Raw genomic sequence first — 21,156 nt, 5'->3', positions numbered from 1 at the left:
ATGTGATGCGTCTGATTGGCTGTGAATGACGTCTGATAGAAAAAATCAGTGTGTGATAAATAGCATGTTAACATTAAAACAAGTTTGAAACTGCTTCTTTGAAGCCCTGTACTATGGCCGCTTCATGACGAGGTCACTGTATAAAAAGCAGTGTGATGGAGCAGAGCACTGTGTTCACCAGTCCTCACAAGAGAAGTCAGGTTATTTCCCCCCTCCTCAGTAAACATATTTCCTTCAGGATTCCTTAAATGGGACATCTCTTTCCTTGCTGTAAGTTTTCTCCCTGTGAGCACAACTATAACCGGTCTTTTGAAAGGTGACTGCTTTGAAAGTCAGACCAGCACTGTGGGCTGCCAGCATGCAGCAGACTTTGTGTGTACTTTCAAAGCAAAAATGACCTTCATTGTTGTAACAGAGTGCTTCAGAAAGATCCAGGGCCAGTTCTATGTTTTGCAATGATGCCCCTGAAAAAAGACACCAAGGACATGATCTGTATTTACATATCTGTGGTTCATCTGCAGTTTGTGTGCTAAAAAGGTACCAAAGAGTGTAAAAAGCTTTATGAGCTAGATCTTCAGAATAGTAAAGATTCATAGGAATCAAAGTATATTCAATTTTATACTAAAGAAAGTTTAAATCTTCATGTTTCAGGACACAAACCAGCCTTTATGGAAGTTTAGGAAGTGTTGACAGGAAGGAACTCATCTTGAGTCTAAATATATTACTATGGAATTGTATCTCCATATACTTCCAAGAGGACATGCATACATCCTGTCCTTGCTGACAACCTGGAAGCTGCGGTAAGTACTGAATCCTATGTACAGAGAATACCCTATTATCAAAGCGTTAAGACTCAGAAATGGGGCTTTGTGCCTTTCCAGAATGTGGACAACAGCTGAGGCTCTTTGGAACTTGCAGATACGGTACTTAAGGACATGGTTAGTGATGGACATGGACTTAGATATGGTTTAGGAGTGGACTTGGTAGTGTTGGCTTTACAGTTAGACTTGATGATCTTAATGGCCTTTTTCAACCCAAATGATTTTATGATTCTGTGATTCTAAGGTAATGTGACCGACAACCAGGAAATTCGGAGATGAAGGTGCATGCTGGGCAGTTATCAGTCTGCCTTTCTAAGTCTGATGATTGTTGCTGCAAAAATGTTTGTTAGAGTTAAAAAAATACCAAGTGAATGGTGGCTTTTTCATTTGTTGACCTTCTCAAGCTGACACTGGAGATGTGTGGAATACCTGTTGGTAAATCAGAACATGTTGGTTTCAATACTGGAGCAATTGGGTTAATTCTGTACCGTGTGGTATGTGTGTGTTAAAGAGAGTGGAAGTCAAACTGAATGACTTTATGATGTTTTCTTGCTGGTCACGAGTAGGTATGAGACAGCGCTTGTGTCTGGCTCCAAAGAGTTAATTTCAATAGGCATCTCAGCTGGATTCGCTCTGTTAGCTCTATCTAGACTGGGTGACAGAGAAATTCCTTGGAGCTAAGCTGTGAGTGTAATGTGAAGAAAAGTCAACACATGCTATGAGAAATCAGGGATGCCTTTTTCCAGTGTTTAATTTGGTATGTTGTAGAGTTTTCTTCCTGAGATAGTGCAAATGGTATGGTGGCATATCTGACAGTGGTCTTTAGGATTTGCCAAGGAGTAAGTGAAGAAGGCTGAGAAATTCTTTGGGAAGTGAGGAAGAAGAGACTAATATTTAGCATGCATTGAAAACTTCTGTCCGATTTGTAGGCCAAAGGCTATAAGCTCATTTGGGCTACGTTTAACTGAATTGCATTAACTGAAAGGTCCTTATTTCTTGTGAGACTTGAAACTTTCCTTTTCCCAAAGTCTTCTAAACAAGTGTTTGATAGCTGACTGGCAACTTCTGTAAGTGGTACAAGTATTACTGCATCCACAAGATTTCCTTTTCCCGTGTTATTGTTTCATTTTCCCTGGGTCTGGTTAAGCGGGTGAATTACTTTGTGTATAAGTAGTAAATTTTGCCTAAAAAGAAGGCCTTTGATCGTGCCCAGTTCTGCCAAATTTGGTAACTGTGTATGCTACCTGATGTCAAAACAATCTACCTGTTTTTTTATAGCTACAGCTAAGGCTATTTTTTATGGCTAGTTTAGTCCAAAGAAGTACTCCTGACTAAGTGGATCAGGATAAATCCACAATCTGTAGTTGCTTCTTTCAACAAATACAGACTGGGGCCATCATTTGCCCAGTCATGGGTTTATCTGTCTCCTGTATCCAGCACTTAACAAAAAAGTCTAGAAGAAGCTTACACTTGCTTTTGGACCTTGGTCAAATCTGACCATATTCTGATAAGGAAGATTTGAAGCAGCGGGTGTGTACGTAAACTGTATGTTTTCAAGTAAAGCTGTGGGGACAGCACAGAGGTTCCTGCTTTCTGATGTAGGCAAGGTAAAGAAAAGAATCCCAGTCTCTTCTTTTGAACTAAGAAATTTAGATGGCATCACGTGTGAAATCTTTGGTTAAACCACGAATTGTTCCCACTCCTCCAGTCTCTGGCTACCATGAAAATGCTTGTTTTGTCTTTACTCATTGACTAAGTGATTCCAGGGGGGTTGCCCACTGTAAGGAAGATGTGAACTGTAAGGATCAGTGAACACTGATCCTGAACATTGTCGTCTCAGTACCTTAATTTTCATTATAGAACTAGAAAGCTCTACCTCTTTGTGTTCTGAAGGGGGAAAACCCCTACTTTTCGGTGTGCCTCCTCACTTTTAATAATACCACAGACTGCTTTGCCTTGCAGTGAACCAGTTCCGCAAGGAGATTGCCACATCAGATTATGTGAGTTTACTTCATTTCCAGGCAGTGCTATTCAATATACATCTGCTATGTAATGGATGCAAAAAGCCAAAATGATTTTCAGTTGCCTTAGTCTTTATTGGATGTGACCTCTGGTCTAGGAGGTGAAGGGAGAGTGGAAAATGAAAGCTGATTTGGTATTAGCCCACTATTCATATTAGAAAAAGTAAATGCTTTTGCGGTTTTCCTAACAGAGGTGTCTTTATTCATTTGACATGCCTTTAATAACTAATTCTAGTTGTCTGGTTGCCAAGATAGATTTCCTACAGGCAGACTTAAAAGTGATTTTGTCCTCTTTGAATGCATGGCTTCAAATGATCCCAGAACAGCAAACATTCAACTTCCCCCTAGACCTTGAGATTTTCTGAAGCGCTGTAATAACATAAAAGGATAAGGCTATTAGAAAAAAAACAAATAAATGAATTAAGCATGTTCCGTATGATATGAGCAGGACAATAAAACTCCTTGTTTTTCTGTGCTAGCTCATATCTGTAATGTTCTAGCGTTAGACATATGCTGTGGATGCCCATTTTATGGATGTTGGTATCACTGTTCGTAGATGTCTGAGGATGAGAATGTTTTGTAGGTTTCATCTGAAAGCAAGGAGCCATCAGACCCCGAAACCTTTCCTTTCACAAACGGCTTTATAAGTGTTTCTTTCTCACATTGTCACAGAGCTTTAAATATGTATGTAGCATGTCTGTGAGCATATGTAAAGCTGGCATGTGAGCTGTGAAGTAGGATGCTTTCCTTGTCATTTACCTATGCTGTGCACATAAAGCCGTCAGGAGTAATTGTAAAGCTTGGTTTAATACAAAACCAAATTGAGCTTGGGTCTGCTCCTTGCTTAGAGAAAGAGCGTTTTCATTTCCAGGCATGGACTAACACCATCATGTAGTATATCTTCTATGAGGCTGTCCCCATGAATTTGGGTTAAGTTTGGTTAAAATCTGGAAGCTGGCTCTGTAGTGCACTGATAGCCAAAATCCACCTGCTATTTGGCTTACTGAAGTCTAATAGGATATTTATTATGGGTAATTGCTACAGAGGTTTTTACCTCAGCTAAGTTTGGAATGAGCTTGCTTTGATAATAGAAGCAACCTTCCAGCTGAGAAGGACTCAGTTTTTTCAGCTGAGGATCTTGGTGTTGCCACAGACAGGTTGTGCTTATTGACCAGGTCACCTTATGCACTGCAAGGAGTTTCGTCTCCATTCAGCATTGCACTGAGCAGACAGACCAGTCCCGTTCTCTCCCTGAAGCTGAGTTGTGTAATTGTCACCTTCTGAGGGGTGATTTCATAGGATGCCGCACTCTCTTCCTCCCAGGACATGCCCACCAAATATTTCTCCATGATTCCTTTGGCAAGCTCATTAAGCACTGTTGATGAGAACAATATGTTTTGACGTAAAAATGTTTTGAGATCCCAGCAGTGGCTTGTCCTATGCCCATGCTTTTCCATTTCACTGTAGGAAAAACCTCTTGGATAAGCCTTGGGCCCATCCCTTTTTAGCTTTATTAAAGAGTTACATAAAATCACAGAATCCCAGACAGGTTTGGGTTGGAAGGGACCTTAAGGCTCATCCAGTTCCAATCCGCTGCCATGGGCACAGAAACCTTCCACTCGACCCTGTTGCCCCAGGCTCTGTCCAACCTGGGAGGCTGGTTTAATTTCTAAATGAAGCTACAAGGTTTGTCTGCATGATCTGTCTTTGGTAAAACCATGTTCCTTATGACCACATTTTCTCTATAACTCCACATCATTGTTTTGTGATATGATAAATGGTTGCACTTGAAAGAGCCTGCAGCTTATAACATTACCCTGCCAACAATCAAAAATAGGAAAGCTTGCTTGCACAGTCCAAACCTGCTGAGGAATGGCAACTTGAAAAGCAGAGGAGTTGTTTTGAAATGCAATTAACTATTTTGGAAGGTTTCTAATAAATATGAGCTTATTTTTACAGGACACTGATTCTCACGCCATGCAAGTTATAGCCATTTAATTATATTTTATATGGCATCAAGCTTTCTGCCAAAATGCGCTGTTGGAATGTTTTCCGTTGTTATGGTTCTATCAACATTACATCATTTGCTCAGTGCATCATGTGTGACACACATGTCTGTGCTTAACCTTTAGAGTTAGGATATCTGAGCCTTATTTAATCAAATGTTATACCACTAAACGGGTGTTATCTTTAAAGATTCTTTGCTGAGGAAACAGGTCTGAGTTTTCATATGTCCACCCACTAAAGGTTGCTATCAAATTTAGTAGAATCATAATTACTGACAAATTGGCACATACTAGAGGCCAAAATTTAAGCTTGGTTGTCTTTGTTCTGTTGCCTTAACTCTTGCTTCTCGTGCAAGCATCCAGAAACTGTGGACTGGAAAATGCATGTAAGACCAGTGGCTCCTTTGCAGAAGATAGAATGGGAACATGCTGAAGTCGTTCAAATGCAAAGGATGCCTGTGGATGCCCCCAGCATACTCTGCCTCTTCACTGCTATTGATTTAGAGATAGACACCCCCTTCAAACAGCCCTCTTTCAAGTGCTGCTGTGTGCAAAACTTTGGGGTTGGATTTAACAGCTCTCAGAAAACAAGATCTGCTCAGTTATTGGACAACCACAATGTAGCTAACGGTAACCTGTCCCATGAAGGCAAGGATCCCCTGGGATCCCTTGATTAAGCTGTTTCTCCATTCTGAGCCTTAGGTGGTAAGTTCATCCTTAGGTGATAAGCCTCCCTCAGATACTAGAAGGCTGCACTGAGGAATAAACACAGATTTTAAACAACATCTTAAAAGGCACCTTTTGCTGGGTGGTATGTTTTGATTCCTCAATTAACTAGATGTTAATTGGGAAAGACTGTTACCTATGAACCTGTGTGAAGCTGGAGGAATTATTGGAAGGTGGGTTGTGGGCGGTTGGCTGGTTTATTGCTTGATTAATCAAAACATTTCAGTGCCATTAATTATGCTCAATGGCTAAACCTGTTTGGGTTAAGTCTTAAATATTATCTGATTTACAGCTCTTTTCTATTTCATTTTGCAGGCAGTGTAAGTGATTTTGTGTCATGAGAAAATGTATACAACACTGATAAATCCATAAAGTATTTGACCTTTAATCGATCCTAATATTTTCAGTCCACAGAGCCTTCTTAAATGCCTGTAACCTTGGTCCTTCCACTCCCATTCATCACAATTACTGTTGAAGCCGTCTGATGCAATGCCCGAAATATTGCACGCTGACATCCAATATTTTATCATTAATAAAATAAAATTAAAAAAAGAAAAAAAAAGTTAAAAAAACATTCCAAGTATGTTTGCTGTTCTGACATTTTCCAGTGCAGTGCCCAGGAGTGGAAAAGGGACAGTTTTGATTTACGTTAGTGCTAGCAGATACTGCTAATTGATGTTTACTGTTACATAATGTAGATGGAGTTGATTCTCTGAACAGCTTGATTCTTGAGGCTGTGCTAATTTTCAGTGCTTGTTCACCTTTTTGTACCGAGAATAGTGTTTGTAAAATAGGTAGGCAGTAGGAATTGTGTCTCAACAGGAGTTTCAGGACAGCAGTAGAGTGCATTAACTAACACTACTACAACAGTAGTGTACGTGAATTAAGAGAGCTTTGGAGCAAACCATGCTGAGTGTATTTGTGCTGGAATACATGATTTAGGGCTAGTAGGATTGTTACAAAAGAAAAAACCTAATGTTTTCTCCCTTCCCCCAAGACTTTTATTATTATCTTGATCAAAGAACACTGCAGTGATGGATGGAAATACCAACAAAGTTTACCCGTGGAGGAGTTCGTTTCCGTAGACAGCTGAATGATTCAGTGCAGAGAACACTAGACTCCTAGTGAAGGAACATGCTGTTCTGCAGTGCACCCATGCAGTTGCTTTACCTTTGTGGGGCCTTTTACTCTTTGTGTGCCTTGTTAGTGAAAATGTCGAGGGTTTTTTTTTTCTTGGTCAGTCTCCTTCCACACACATTCCTGTGCCAAGTACAAAGAATAACACATTTGGATTCAGATAAGCATGATAAAAATAAATGTTACTGATTTTTTTCTCTTGGGCAGCATTGGCTTTCACATCACCGATGATTCATAATCCCCATGAGGCAGTAGGTGCTGCCTGGGATTTTTGCTGAAAGAGAACTTCCATTTTCTTTGCATTCTGAATGAAATATGAGTCCTTGGACCTCTCTTATATAACAGCACCATTTGGACATGTTATCACACTCCTATTTGTGCAGTTAGTATGCCCCCCAGACCTCTTGCACCCAGTACCAAAATACTGTTTTGTTAGACTCATAGAATCATTTAGGCTGGAAAAGACTTTTAAGATCATTGAGTCCAACCATTACCCCAGCACTGCAAGTCCACCACTAAACCACTTCCCTGAGTGCCAACTCTACGCATCTTATAAGCACCTCCAGGGATGGTGACTCAGACACTTCCCCTGAGCATCCTGTTCCAGTGCTTGACAACCCTTTTGGTGAATTACTTTTTTCCTGATATCCAGTCCAAGAGTATTCTTTACATATATTTCTTTTGTACACATTTTTATATGTGCTTTATTATACATATTTCTTTCAGAATAAGGAGGTATCCTTCAGCGGCAGAAGGTCAGAAAGGCAAAGAGCAACATTAACATTTTTATGCATGTAAGTTGTGTCTTAGCTGGAAGAGGTTTATGTTCTCTTTCTCTATCTTGTAGATTTTTCTTAGCATTATTTTTATAGGTTTTAACGATTTAGTGGCAGGAATTATACTTTTAATGGAAATCATGAAGAAATGACATGGGAACGTGATCTAAGTCCCCCCTCTTTCCCAGTGGTGTTTCTCTGTTTTGCTTTTCCAGCTATTTTGCCAAGCCAAACAAAATGGTTATAACTGAGCACTGATGTGTAAGAATTAGCATGATATGTCTCTGCAGTGCTGCATGGAAGAATGACCATGATTTCATTTTTTACTGCACTTTCCCTGTAAGCTCTTTCTGCCTCCGCAGTCTTGTGCGGGTGGAAGTTTCGCAGGAATGCCATGGAAAGATTTACAGGCTTTCTGGCCAGGTTGATCACGAGCCTCTCTGACATCCTGCCTCTGCTGACAAGACTGATATTAATTATAAGATAAAGATCTCAGCCTGCTCTGGAGAGTTCAGGGATCGCACCATATGAGTGTGGGAAACAGGGACAGTGGCATTACTGTGCCCAGGGTACCCACTGGCTGAAGGGCCAGGCCCTCAGTTCTACTTAACAGAGGTTCTGAGAGAATGCTGTAGGTATAGGAGCAGAAAAAATTAGTTCATTCTGCTGTTTTAATGGAACTGGAGGATGACAGAGGAGCTGACAACCTATTCCTGTGACAGCAATTCCATTCTTCTGAGTACTGAGTATCCTGAATTCCCAAAATCCAATGGCCGATCATCAGAGCTCACGTTTCCTGCCATTCATTCAGAGAACCCAAAGAGCACCCATTCCCTTTGCTTCATTTAAGTACAAATGAATGTACATCTATTTGTACATACATACAAATATTTATGTACAGATTTGTATGTAAATATTGTCTGGGTTTTGCACATTTTTATAAGGCTTAATCAGATGGTGCTTGCAGCTTTGTTTCAGCCTGGCACAAAATAGAGTGGCAAAGATTTTTCTCTGTGTCTGTGCTGATAAGGTTTTCCATGGTGGAAGCTCTGCAATGAGTCTGTCTTAATAGCAGTTCCAGGTACAAGATTAAAGACAGCTGAATTTAGGTTGGAAATCTTTTCATGGTGTAACAGTTAGGTATTCTCTGTGCAATGATGTAGGATACTAGACGTCATCTCAGATATTTACCAGTATGCATTTAAATTGTTTTCCATACAGTGGCTAATTGCATGGCTGGTCCATGACTCCACTTGTGTTTCCATATACTCTTCCTCGTTGCCCTGTGGAGGAAAACACCTAAAAGCTCTTCTTGTGATGCCACCATACTGCTGAAGAGGCTTTGACTTGTGGATCATAACTGATGTATATTTGAGTACTGTGACCTCTTCCTTCCTCTCTTTGATTCTGCAAATACATATATCGTCTAAGAAATCTGTTGTTCTTGGCTGCTGTAGCTCGTGTTATTAGTCCCATATTGTAGGGAAAAAGCACTGCTCATTTGTGAATAAGGAATACTATTCCATAGCTCTTGGAAGTCCAGAAATCAGACTGTTGCCGAAACTGCTTTTTGCTGCTTTGTGTCAGAGATGCAATGCTGGTGAGACTGATGTCTTGTCATAGCCCTGTATTCATTAGTTTCATTGCACATGGAACATGTACCTGCTGCTGAAGTGCTCATTTATTACTGTATGAAACTGTGCCAGTTGTCTAGGAATGAGTCTGTGAAAACTGTTTATGTGGGAAGTAAATGGACTGGACTTCATGGGCAGGGAATAAGCAGGGTGAGAACAGGGGAAGGATCCCACTGTCTCATACAGCCCTCTATATAGGTAGGTGTTATGGGAGCATCTGCATGTGGTAGCCACTTCTCCTGAAGCTTGCCTTCTTTTAAATCCTCACCCCATTGCACAGACAAACTATTCATGCTGAGGTGGGACACCTTTTTTGAGGGCATGCTGGTAGACATAAGTTTGCTCATCAGGCAAGTGTTTGGGATGTTAATAGTGGTGTTGCCTGAGTGAATGGAGTAAGATTCATTGCTCATACTCAACGCTCTTCTCCCCTGCATGTTTCCTTAGTGCTTGGAGCCAGAGTCCTTTCTCTTCCCACTCTGCCTCCTGTTTTCTTTCATACCCAACACTCATTTGAAAAAGCTAGCTGTATACAGACACTGAAACTGTTTATCTTGGTAGAGTGAGCATTATCTATGCTGTTCAGCTTTTTGCCTTAAGGCTTTCGTGTCTCCTTTTTCTGAACTTAACTCATTTCCTCGAGTCTTGTTGCTGAACAGCCTGACTCTTTATCCAGAGACTAAATTCATAGCAGGCGACCTTCCCCCGTAACCTCTTTCTCTCCCAGTCTGAGATTTTTAGGAGTTCTTGTTCTTTTTGCTTTTTCTTTCCTTTTTTAAAATTCTCCTTTTGGGGCAGTCCTGAACCTGCCTTTGGAAGTCAGTGGCCTAGGACAGGTTGCACCTAATTGCTCAGCAAATATATTCTTAGGCCAAAGTGGTTCCAGAGCAGAGAAGAAAGACCTGGTAGTTCTAACTGCAGTCCGTCCTTTCAGCTGCTAAGCTGAGCGACCTCCCAAGGGTAGGACCAAACGCCATCCATGTCACTTTTCCTGTGCCTAAAGTTTGCCACTAAAGTCAGAGCATTTTAGTATTCCAGAGGTTTTACAAGGATCTAGTTAGATCCAATTCTTTCTGTGTGCTCTGATTTGGGAGTTTGGGGTGGGCCCTTCTGCTGTTTCGTGCAAACGGAAAGGAGCAGTAAGAAGGTATAATTCACCCGGCAAGGCAGAAAATGTTCTTTTTGAAGATATTTATGAGTATGGTGTGGTATATGAAGGTCTCCTCCCAAAAATTCCTGTAAATCTGCTTAGCAAAGTCCCTTGAAAAACTTGGGAATGCTGAAGTAAAACTCCATGCACGTTTTCAGTCTGCAGAGCTGCTGGATTTGTCCTGTGAGCTCGGCACGTTCCCTGTGGACCTGTGTCCCCTCAACAGGAAAAGAGTAGTGTGGGTAGTGCTGCATCACATAGGAAAGCCAGTGAAACTCTAAGAAGGCACAGCTTTTTGCCAGGAATTGGTAATAAAATGAAACTTGCATCCAAGTTTCTATGAGTGAAATGATACAGTTCCTTTCCAATAGACGAGTCCACAGAGGCATTGCGGTTGTTCATGTCTACACATGTTTATATATGGCAGCTTTATCATCGAAATATCAACAGCTCAGAAACAAAAATCAAAGCAAATACATCTCCCTTTGTTTGAATTCTGTAAACTGCTCACAGCTGTTACTGCAACTGTGATGGAATAGTCTGTAAAAGGAGAGGAAGCCTCATGGGCTAAAGTTCAGTTCCTACATCCTCCTCCAGCAGTGGCTTATGGCGATGGCCTGTGCATATGTAGGGGGGCCTGATTTTCCCCATGCTGAACAGACAGAGCTGCAGGAAGTCTGGGCTTGTACAGGTACGTACCTTACATGTGTTTTACACTGCTGCTATGTGAGCATGAAGCTCTGTTGTGCTTGCAGACCTTTGGACAAACATGCTGTGATGGTCGATGAACTTTACTTTTGGGGCTCGTACAGTCTGGGTTAGCTGGTGTTGGGGGGAATGCTGTTTCCCACGAGGAACACAGGGAAATCTGGAGGAACCTGTTCATCTCCTTTTTGAACCCCCCACATACGGAGTGCAGTGGAATCCATCAAGCAAGGATTTCTCCATGTACAGGGCCATCATTCCATGCCAGTGTGAGCATTTACCCACCTTTCTCATCCTTCATGGTGGTGTTTCTGTTATCTCTGGAGACTTGAGACTTGATGTTCCAGAAATGCTGTTAAAATTGTAAGCTACGCACAGAGTTATGAGATTTGAAATCGCATACTTCCGTGAGCAACAGGGCTTAGAAGCCCTGTGGTGCTCTCTGATACAAGTGCATGAAGCTGTGGTGGAACCTTCATTTCAAATATAGGTGAAATTGGTCAGACAGCTATAAAGGAGGGACCATCCATCCCTGGAAGTGTTCACGCAACGTGTAGACAAGGCCCTCAGTGCCATGGGTTAGTGGTGGCCTTCGCAGTGCTGGGGAGTGGTTGGGCTGGATGAGCTTAAAGGGCTTTTCCAACCTGGGTGATGCTGTGATTCTGTGATAAAGCTCGTAAGAAAGGATTCAGTAAGACTACATGAGAGTGCATCTCTTTAGCACTCTTTTCTTGGGAAGCTAGAGATTGTAAAATTAATCCCTTTTACTTGGTTTGCTTCTGATGCCTTTGGGTCATATATTCAAGTTTGCCTCATTACCACATGGGGTAAAATTTACATTCCTGCTATGCAATAAAGACAAACCCCAAAACCTGTTGTTGCTTCCAGAAGCTGAAGATATAAAATAAATGCCAGACACTTAAGCCTTGCAGTAAAACACTGAGCTGGCAACGCTGCTGCTGTCCTCTTACACCAGGATATATAACGCGTGCTCCTGCAGAAAGCAGCAGTGTTCAGCTTCCAGAAAGCACACCCAGACTTCTTGAAGAAACCCAGCAACCACAGGAAAGAGGCAGATTGAAAGGATCCCCTAATGAGTGAATGTATCCAGGGCTTTGAGCTCCCCATCTGCTGTTTTGACAAATACACGCAAGCTGTTTTGCCAGCAGATATCACTATGTGTGTCCAAATTACAGGCAAGAATGAGAGCGAGGAAAAAGCATTTCCCTGCTCCTAAACGACAGGCAGATTTAGGAATGCCTGCTGGAATATATGTGCATTATTAGGCACATTTTTAATTCCTTTGTCAACCTCTACTATGAGGTCGTTTCACCTCAGTGCAAATTAAAACATAATTCTTCATCATTGTATGATATTTTTTTCCTTATATTTGCTTGATCATGGCCCCTAGGACAATATAAAAGCTTTTAGCTGTCTGAACTGAACTACTGTGGCCTTCGTCAAAAAGTGCTCCTGCATTTATTCCTGTGTACATTGACACTATAAAACGTTACTTTCTTTTCTCTCTTCCGCAGGCAAAGAGCTGTAATCATCAAGTTTCAGTGTCATTTCAACCTTTGGTCTAAAACATTATGATGTGTAGAGAATTGATTAACTGGAATTTAGTATATACAACAAAAGGAAACTTTGTTGAAATCCAGAGGGCCATTTCTGTTCATTTGATAAATGTATTAGTTTCTTTGGTTTCCTGAATTACCAGGTAAAGGGCAACATTTTCCAGATCTAACTAATTTCACTAAACATATGAAAGACAAATGCCAGAAGTCAAATCTAACATATTCTTCCCAGGGGCTTTAAAAACACCCACCCCAAACTCTTTATTTTGAAAAGCTAAAGTAAGAGTTCCAAATTAAATGGATGATTCATGTGAGATACGTGCACTGAGCAACACATCAAGCTGTTGTACCAGCTGAAATGGCCTGGGTTTTCTCAGCGCCATTAAAGAAAAGAAACAAGAGGTGAAAAGAACAGATTGCTGTTTTATTCCATCTACGCAAGCGTCGCCGTATCTCAGGCTGGCAGCAGACTAGACCCTCTATGGTGAGCTTTCTGTGAGAGGAGAGGGCAATCAGCCTCGTGGCTACAAAGACAAATCTTGCTTCCTTTGTCTGTCCCCAGCACAGAGGAGCTGTGGGTTGGGCTGTAGCAAGAGGATGCTGCTCAGCACTGGTGGCCCTGCAAAGCCTTTACTCACAGTGCTGCATCCCTACTGCTCCCACAGCTGCAGCTCTGCAGTCATATGTTATCCCTCTGCAAACCTATTCCCTCCTGGATGTGGAGCACAGCAGTAAGCTACCATCCCATCCTAAGGGAATTCATGGATGTGTAGACAATTGCTTTACATACTCCTGGTCTCACAGCCTCTCACAAACGGACCTACAAGGGTTTGCCATGAATTTTGCAAGTGAGGGATGCAGCAGGCAAGTGGAGGGTGGAAGAAAGCAATTATAACTAATAGGAGTATTCGTTATCAGTTCCCTGACGTGATCATAGTCTGTGCCATACTGAAGGTAACTAAAGAGGAAATCAAGCTCTCGAGTCTGATGTGGCAGAATGGAAACACTGAAAATTAGAGCACGTGCTGCTGCTTTTTTTGAGTCAGTAATTTTAAGCAAATGTAAATGCTCCCAAGTGGGCAAATGAAAATCCTTCATTTAATTTTTCGTATGAGATGCATTATAGCCCCTTTAAAACATTAACCGCCGCCTCTCGATGAACAAAAGCTCCCTCTTGCCTGTAGCAGTCACATCTATTTCAGTCTAGACAAAATAGCTCCTGGGTGTCGCAGGAAGAAACAGTGGCATCGGAGTGCCTCCTGGAGAACGTTCAGACCTTGAGCATATTTTGTTTCGTGCTGGAGTTGAATTTGATGTGATAGGTCTGGAAAAATATAGAGCTGACGGTCTATATACACAGCGGGGATTTAGTCCACATGGGTAATGAGACCCAAGCACCCAGCCACTTTTTTTCGTGCCTCTGTCAATTTGAAGTGCATTTTTAAAGGAGCAGTGGGGTTATTTGGGTCTATTAATTACAGTAATTGTTTCCTGTGTGGAAACCACATGTATGAGATGTGAAAGGCGCGTGTGTGTAAGAGGGGACTCTGGCGTGCGTGAGACTGGTGCAATTCCCCTTTGAAGATTTCTTTTTTATCCCTAGAGAGGGAGCCTGTAATGAGCAACAACATTTACACTGAAGACTTCAATGCTCCTTGCTGCCCCGTGGTTGCTTTGCCTTTCACATGGAGATTAAAGCCAGTGGCTGAAGCTGCTCCTCCTTTTCCCATGTGGCTGATATAAATTCTACATCAAATAGAAAGGAGGAAGGGCAGGTTTGGCTGTCAACAAAAAGCAAAGGAGAGGTCTGACAGCAGTAGGAGCAGGGGCTCAGTTCTCATTAATCCAGAGGGCACCAGAAGAGTGAAAATAAAACCTCGGGAAGATGCCTACTGTGCCCTTTAAACAAAGAGCCTGTGATTGGCATGATAAGAAGAACAGCATTGATAAGTATATGGGAAAATGCTTTTCATAAAGCTCACCAACTGACGGATATGATGGGAAACTCATGCACATTTTGATAGTTTGTATAAAACTTGAATGCTGTGGTTTGTGCATTATGGAAGTACAATAATGATTCTGTACTTCAGTTTCTAACCTGTTTTCTATTACAAGTCTCTCCCTTTCAACTTTCACTAGAAAGCCTTCTTTCTGCCTGATTATGGGATTTTTCCTAGCGCAGAATGATGCCAGAGGAAAATTGTTTTGGGGAAAGTGAGGGATTAATCTCGAACTTTGTAGGATGTTATTTACCCTTTTACTTCTCCTTTTGCTACAGTGACACATCTCAAATGTGGCTCAGCCCGTGCGCTTCGCTGCGTGGAACAGCTTAGTTTGGAGAGAACAGGAGAAAGAGGGAAAAGTACTCAGCAACACATAGAGATAGAGGGCAGCCAGACAGCACGGCTTTATTGAATTAGGGAAGAGCTATGCAAGGAAGAGAGACAGTAGGTCTCCTGAGATATCTAAGAGTAGACAGCCAGCGCTTAAGCTGTGTGGACATAAATCTCTCCTCAGAGGCACTGGGGTCCATAGTTACTTTTGTTATTCTCTCAACTTTTTTAGAAAGATTTGAATATTCTCAATCCTGCTCTTTTTCTTCTGGGCTGAGGTCCTGTTCTCTTGCCCCTCTGTGTGGTAGATGAGTAGCAGAGACTCTGTTCTGATATACCCAGAAGCAAAGCAAGAGAGGTGGAGTCAGCACAGAGGTTTTTATTCACCTCTTAGTTTGGGATGGTTCCTGTGCATGAACGTGACAGAGCTTACCCTTGACACAACTGGGACAACAAACAGTCAGAAATCAGCATTTTAGCTACTCTGTTCAATGCTGTTTCCCCTTCTTTCTTTCCCAGGGAGATATTTGTAGTTGGTAATACTCCTTCTTTTACCCCTTCTTCCCCTAACTGAAGATATATGCAAAGACTTCAAGGTTCAGACACAAGGCAGTGAAATAAAACTCTCTTTGTTAGTTAAGACAGAAATCTGAATCATCACAGAAGGTCATTAGAAAGGTTTTAAGCCAAGAGAAACTTTGGTACTATTTAAACAGGGAGGAACCCAGGCTGCACATCAGAGAAGCATTGTGTCAGCAGTGAGATCCAACTAAGAGAAAATCACAATGTTTTCTCACCCAAACCTCCTGTTACTACCTTATATTGTGTATTATCTTATTAGTTAAACTGTTTCAGGCTTTTGCTGGATTTAACTGGAGGACTGATGATATTTGAGTCTCTACTGCTTTTGATGAATAATAGGTGGTTACTTTGAAGCTGCTCCTTTAGTAGCAGGTGGCATCGCATCACATGAGCACTAATTATCCAGCTGGGCCAAATGAGGAGCTAGCTCAGCTTACTGCCAGGGCTGGTGGTCCTCTTTTTGTTAGGAGGTGGATGTTGTAGTTATGCCTACTGCTCACTCACGGAGCTCAGTGGCAATCTAATCTTCTTGGCTCTGTTGTTTGTATGCTACTTGATGGGACAGGTTTCTTATAGCAGTTTTCTTATGGCAAAGCCAGAACAGAAGGAAATTTGTTCTCACCTGGGTTTGGTCACCAGAATAAGGAGCTTAAGCTATGTTATGTGATGTGAGTATTCCAGGGAGAAATAACTCTGGCAGATGCTCTTATGTTCATGCACTGACACACGAAAGGATACAGTTCTTGTGAGCTCCGTAAGTGCTGGGTACCAGAAAAGGGAAGTCAGAGACATTATTAATCTGACAGGGAATCTGTGACTGATTATGCCAGGAGCTTTGGGGGAAAGAGAGAATTTACATATGTTCTTCCTGAAACTTTAGCTTATTTTGAAATACTGCATATTTGGAAGTATTTTTGTGATGACCAAATAATCTTGTGCAAGTCTTGCTATGGTAAGGTTTAATTAAAACGGAATAGTTGAATTAAATCTTTTAAATGCATGATTTAAAATACTGTCTTCAATCTAATGTATAAACACAATAGTCTCTGTAAGTGAACTGCATCAGCCTAATGGCTTGCCATGTTTTCTATTTGCTTTCTTAACTAAGGAAAAACAAACATCTGTATGAGTTATTTTATGTTTAGGCATGATTAAAAGTTCTCACAGTATCAGGGGATATTAGTGGGCAATTATATTTTGAGTTTAAAATGGATTGATTATTCCTTCCCAAGAGAGCACCAGTGCACAGACAAACGGCACAGAAATAACATGTCAGTAATATCACACTACTGTACAGATTTTAAAGATAAATCTCCATCTGGCAAGCAGACATTCAGGAAGGAACTGTTGTTAATGTGGCTTTCACACAGACCGACTTCATCAGGGATAAAACCTGGCTTGAAGCTTCATTTCTACTTCTCACAGTTGGCAAATGTAGATATCCTCTATGTATTTCTTAAAGAAATTGAGAGCAAATAACTGATAAGGAAAAAGCTGAGTTTCCTCTCTTGTTCTATTGGAAGTTTTGGACTAATCAGATGGTCCTTCCAAACAGCAAGAGCCAAAGAGGAAAACAAAAGGAATTCCAAAAATGATAACTACGAACCAAGAAGAAAACATGCTCTGTAAATATTAATACTTCGCTGAAAGCCTCAATGCACTCAACAGACATCAGTTAATTTAAGCCCTGTGAGGGGAGCTACATAATAAAAACTTCATTTACAAATGAGAAGGCAGGAAGAGAGCCTGAGCCTATCAAAATGATATCCCTGCTGCTTTCAGTGGTCTTTGGAAGGGTCCCTCTGATCTGTGTGAGGTCAGGGCTGATGACTGCCACAGGATGCAGAAGAGAGCCAGGCTGTCTTCTCTTCGTCACCACAATACTAATCCAGTATTACACAACATAAGATGATGGAATAACACATTAAACACTATAGAACACATTGTGTTTCACTGTTTCCCTAATGTATATACTATTGATATGCATGACTAGTAATACTCTTTGTTACTGTACTGACCTGAGGTATTCAAGGATTGGTTACAAAAGCATGTTTTTACAGCATGTTTTGGGAGGGAAGACAAATGAATCAGACAAAAAACATATGGTTCTTTTAGTAAACATACTGTAATCGGAAGTTGTCTTTGCTTATGGAATTGAAGCTAAGAGTAACTGCTACTGGTAAGCAAAGTAATTATTAAATCCAGCAGAAGGAATGGATAGAGCTGGTTGAAAGATACAAATCCAAACTGGAATGGTAGCTGAAATTTAACAGCTTTGCCTTGAGCTGAAATGTACTGTCAGTCTCAATGTTATTTGGGGGAAAAGAAGTTATTAACAATGGATTGAAATATGTTTAACTGTATTGAAATTGTCCATTGTAAATAGCTAGGAGATCAAGATGGTAATGTAAAGTATGCTGACATTATTCACCCCTGTTTTGTAAAGAATAGTTCCCTCCAAGTATTCAGTTATGCCATTTTATCACACTTCAGGTTCATAGTTTAAGGAACAGATTTGACTGACACTTGCATGCTTAGTCACAAGGAAACATGCAATTACTGATTCATAAGCATCAGTGGATCCTGTCTTTGAAGGCCACCTGTACAGGTGCTCACTAAGCATGTTCCAGGATGATTCTGAGATCTCTTGGGATCAAATAGTTTAAGAAAATAGGGTTTGCAGCATTTACCACTAATAGGAGTTACACAAACGTATCTGGGGAAGAGTGTGCCTTATGGGTATTTTCTTATTTACATTCAGCATTGCCTTTCCAATGGCCACTGTAGGTTTGTTCTTCATTTTGTAGCAAGCTGATTTATATGCCAATTGGTTCACTGTGGTTAACTGAAATGAAGGCTTGTTTTAAAAGGGAACAATATTGTAACTCAACCTGGAAAGTGTGGGAGACAGCTGTCTGCAGTTCGTAGTTTAAAATATTGCTTTAACAATTGTTTCTTTCCTTTTCTTAAGTCAGTGGTACAATATTGCCATTATGGGACTTTAGATAGAAACACCTATTTCTCATAAGGAACCAAGACTTGCGGAGAGTGGAGCTCGGAGATGGGGCCACCTATTAGTTATTCTCTCCATCAGTAACAAACTGGGATCTGAATTCTAACACATTCTCCTTTTAAGTTGCAGAAATTCTTCTGGAAATGGGGCTACACTGACTTTAGAAATGCTGACTGTTTAAAACAAGCTGAAAGAGGTATGTCAGCCTGTAGCAGTGGTGTGGCTCCATGCTTGGCTCTGGGGAAACGGGATGTGATGCTTTCAAGTGACATACAAATCTGTCCTAGATTTTGACCTGAAAATAGCTGCTCCCTAGAAGATTTTTGCCAGTTGATGTGAAATGAAGTCTGCATCCTGAATAGCAGTCCTTGATCATAAAACTTACCTATGCTGTGGGAATTAACTGGCACACTTGCAAGTCGAATCTAAAATGGGGCTCAGCATCTGCTATCACAGTACCTGTGGCATTGGGAATGACTTTAACGTTGTATTTAGATTCTTACAGTGAGACTTGGGGCATCCCTTCATCTGTCACATGCAAGCTCTCAGCCTCATGTAGGAAGGGTCAGCCTCCAGATGTGCTAGGGAGCTTATGGCAAGGGCAAACAGTGGCTCATGTGCAGATGGCCTTCGGTGGGAGGCGATTACAGTGAGGAGCTGTTAGTAGGGAAGCAAGGCAGGCACGGAGGGACACAACTGCAGAATAGCTTGGATGCGGTTCAGACATTTGTACAGATGGAGGAAAGGAGTTAGCTAGGGATAGCCAAGCTAAAAAAAACTGTCTGTGGTTGAAAAATGAGCTTCAAAATGCAAAAGAAGAGGAACAAACAGGGCTTGTTTCCTTTGCATTGAACAAGGTAGGGCTGGCTGAGTTGGAAAGGCCACACTGGGCAGAGAGGTCAGAAAACAGGGCTACCTGTCAATGCAGAGGGTGAACAGGTTGGGTCCTGAAGTCAAAAGGGGTTGGTCTCTGCTGGGAGCTGGAAGTACTCACTGAATCTAAAAATGTGTCAACCTACTTGGAAATCCCAGTGTGTAAAAACCTGCCTAGTTTCAGCTAGCCAAATCTGAACATTTTGCCCTAAAGCCCCCTTGTTTTTGTAATCACCTACAGAATTGCTGCAGGGCATAAAGCTCCGAGTTTAACAAATTCCGGATAAATAAGGGCTTGATTCATCAGTATTTGCCAGATTAAATAATTTCTTAGTACACATCTTTTAGACCTCAAGGTTTCTTCTGGTCCTGCATAGTAAACTGCTTGTGCAATTAGCAATAAATTTGTCACTGTAAGTCACTCTTTAAAGCTGGGAACAAGTATAACATTTATTGGTGTGTTAGAGTTTGCAGTTAAAAATAGCTATCCTGTTTTCATATAGTGAGTGCACTTTTAATCTTGTTTTCTCCAGCTCTGTAGATACAGGGAAGGTGACAGAATCAGCATGAACGTGTGATAGAAAATGGTATTCTTTGTGTAGACATGGAGTTTATTTGCAACACATGTTGATAAAGGAAAAAACCTGCACATTTTGGCTTCATTACCACCTCTTTCAACACTATATTTTGGGCTTTAATGAGTGTTTAACGCTACCTGTTCTAATTGCAATAGAAATGTGCAGTCTGGTGGTATTAATACATTATGCAAAACCAAATACCAACTGATGCTCAGCATGCAGCTTTATCATTCAGCAATTAAACAACACACAGTGAAGGACTTCACTTTCTTCACCTTGAATGCTGTGGTCTGGCACGGGCCCCTGAGGTACCAGTCTTGCAGATGTCTTTGCACGAGACTCTACAGTGAAATTGCTGAGATTGCGGCTTGCAGTACTAGGAATGGTAGTTAGACTGTGTAACACAGACATTCACTTTCCATAGCATTTACCAGAACCGGTGGTTATTTATTTGGAAATCTCAGACACGAGGTGTTATTTGATTTAGGGAGCAGTCTTGTGTAATTTGGATATCCCTTGGCTCCTTAATAAATTTCTTACTACCATTTTCTTGATTAGCTGATTCCTAATTAAATTTAGTATACCGATTATGTTTATTTCATTTGCTGTATATGTTTATTTGATTTGATTTAATTTTGTAATGAATCTTTCAGCCTGTGTATGTCTGTTAGCTTTGAGAAAACGAAGCTGCTGCTATACAGGAGAAAGAGTTAAGTTCACTGTGGACTTCACCCAGTAAGAGGTTGAGGAATCTCTTTTATATCAGTAGGAGAAGAACAACCTCACAAAATTATACCATGTGTGGAGGGTGGTGGTGGTGAAAATTGAAGACTGAGGAGGAAGAGGGGGAGACATGGGGTAAGAAGGATTCCAAAGAAAGGATTTAATTATATTGGAATTACCTCTAGATCATTCAACTGGACTGAAGCAAAATTAATTGTAAAGCGTTTGTTTTGAAGAAGCTGAGCCAGAAAAAGCACAATGCTGCCAAATAATATTTAATAATTGTGTTCAAAAATTAGAAAAAGAACCCTTTGGGACTCTTGGTAGATCATTGAAACCAACTGCTCTTTTGATGAAGTATGTGTCTCTCTCGGATTGAATTACAAGGGCTGTCTCGTGTTCTCATGAGATTCTGCAAACCTTTCTTACGTTATTTTAGTAAAAGCAAAATAAAAGGAATTAATTGGTGATCACAAACTCTCCGAGAAAAGGTAGAGCAGA

General features: G+C 41.1%; 1 long non-coding RNA gene across 1 annotated transcript in view; it reads left to right on the top strand.

The window, feature by feature from the left end:
* Positions 1 to 655: 655 nt before the first annotated feature.
* Positions 656 to 21,156, top strand: part of LOC136014544 (uncharacterized) — a 100,997-nt gene continuing 80,496 nt past the window's right edge. Inside the window, exon 1 of the long non-coding RNA XR_010612766.1 lies at positions 656 to 800. This is a non-coding gene — a long non-coding RNA (uncharacterized LOC136014544). The remainder of the gene's footprint in view (positions 801 to 21,156) is intronic.

The sequence above is a fragment of the Lathamus discolor genome, chromosome 5 (genome assembly GCF_037157495.1).
Source record: "Lathamus discolor isolate bLatDis1 chromosome 5, bLatDis1.hap1, whole genome shotgun sequence".
In the NCBI taxonomy this organism is placed as follows: Eukaryota; Metazoa; Chordata; class Aves; order Psittaciformes; family Psittacidae; genus Lathamus; species Lathamus discolor.
This window is presented reverse-complemented; position numbering and strand designations above follow the sequence as displayed.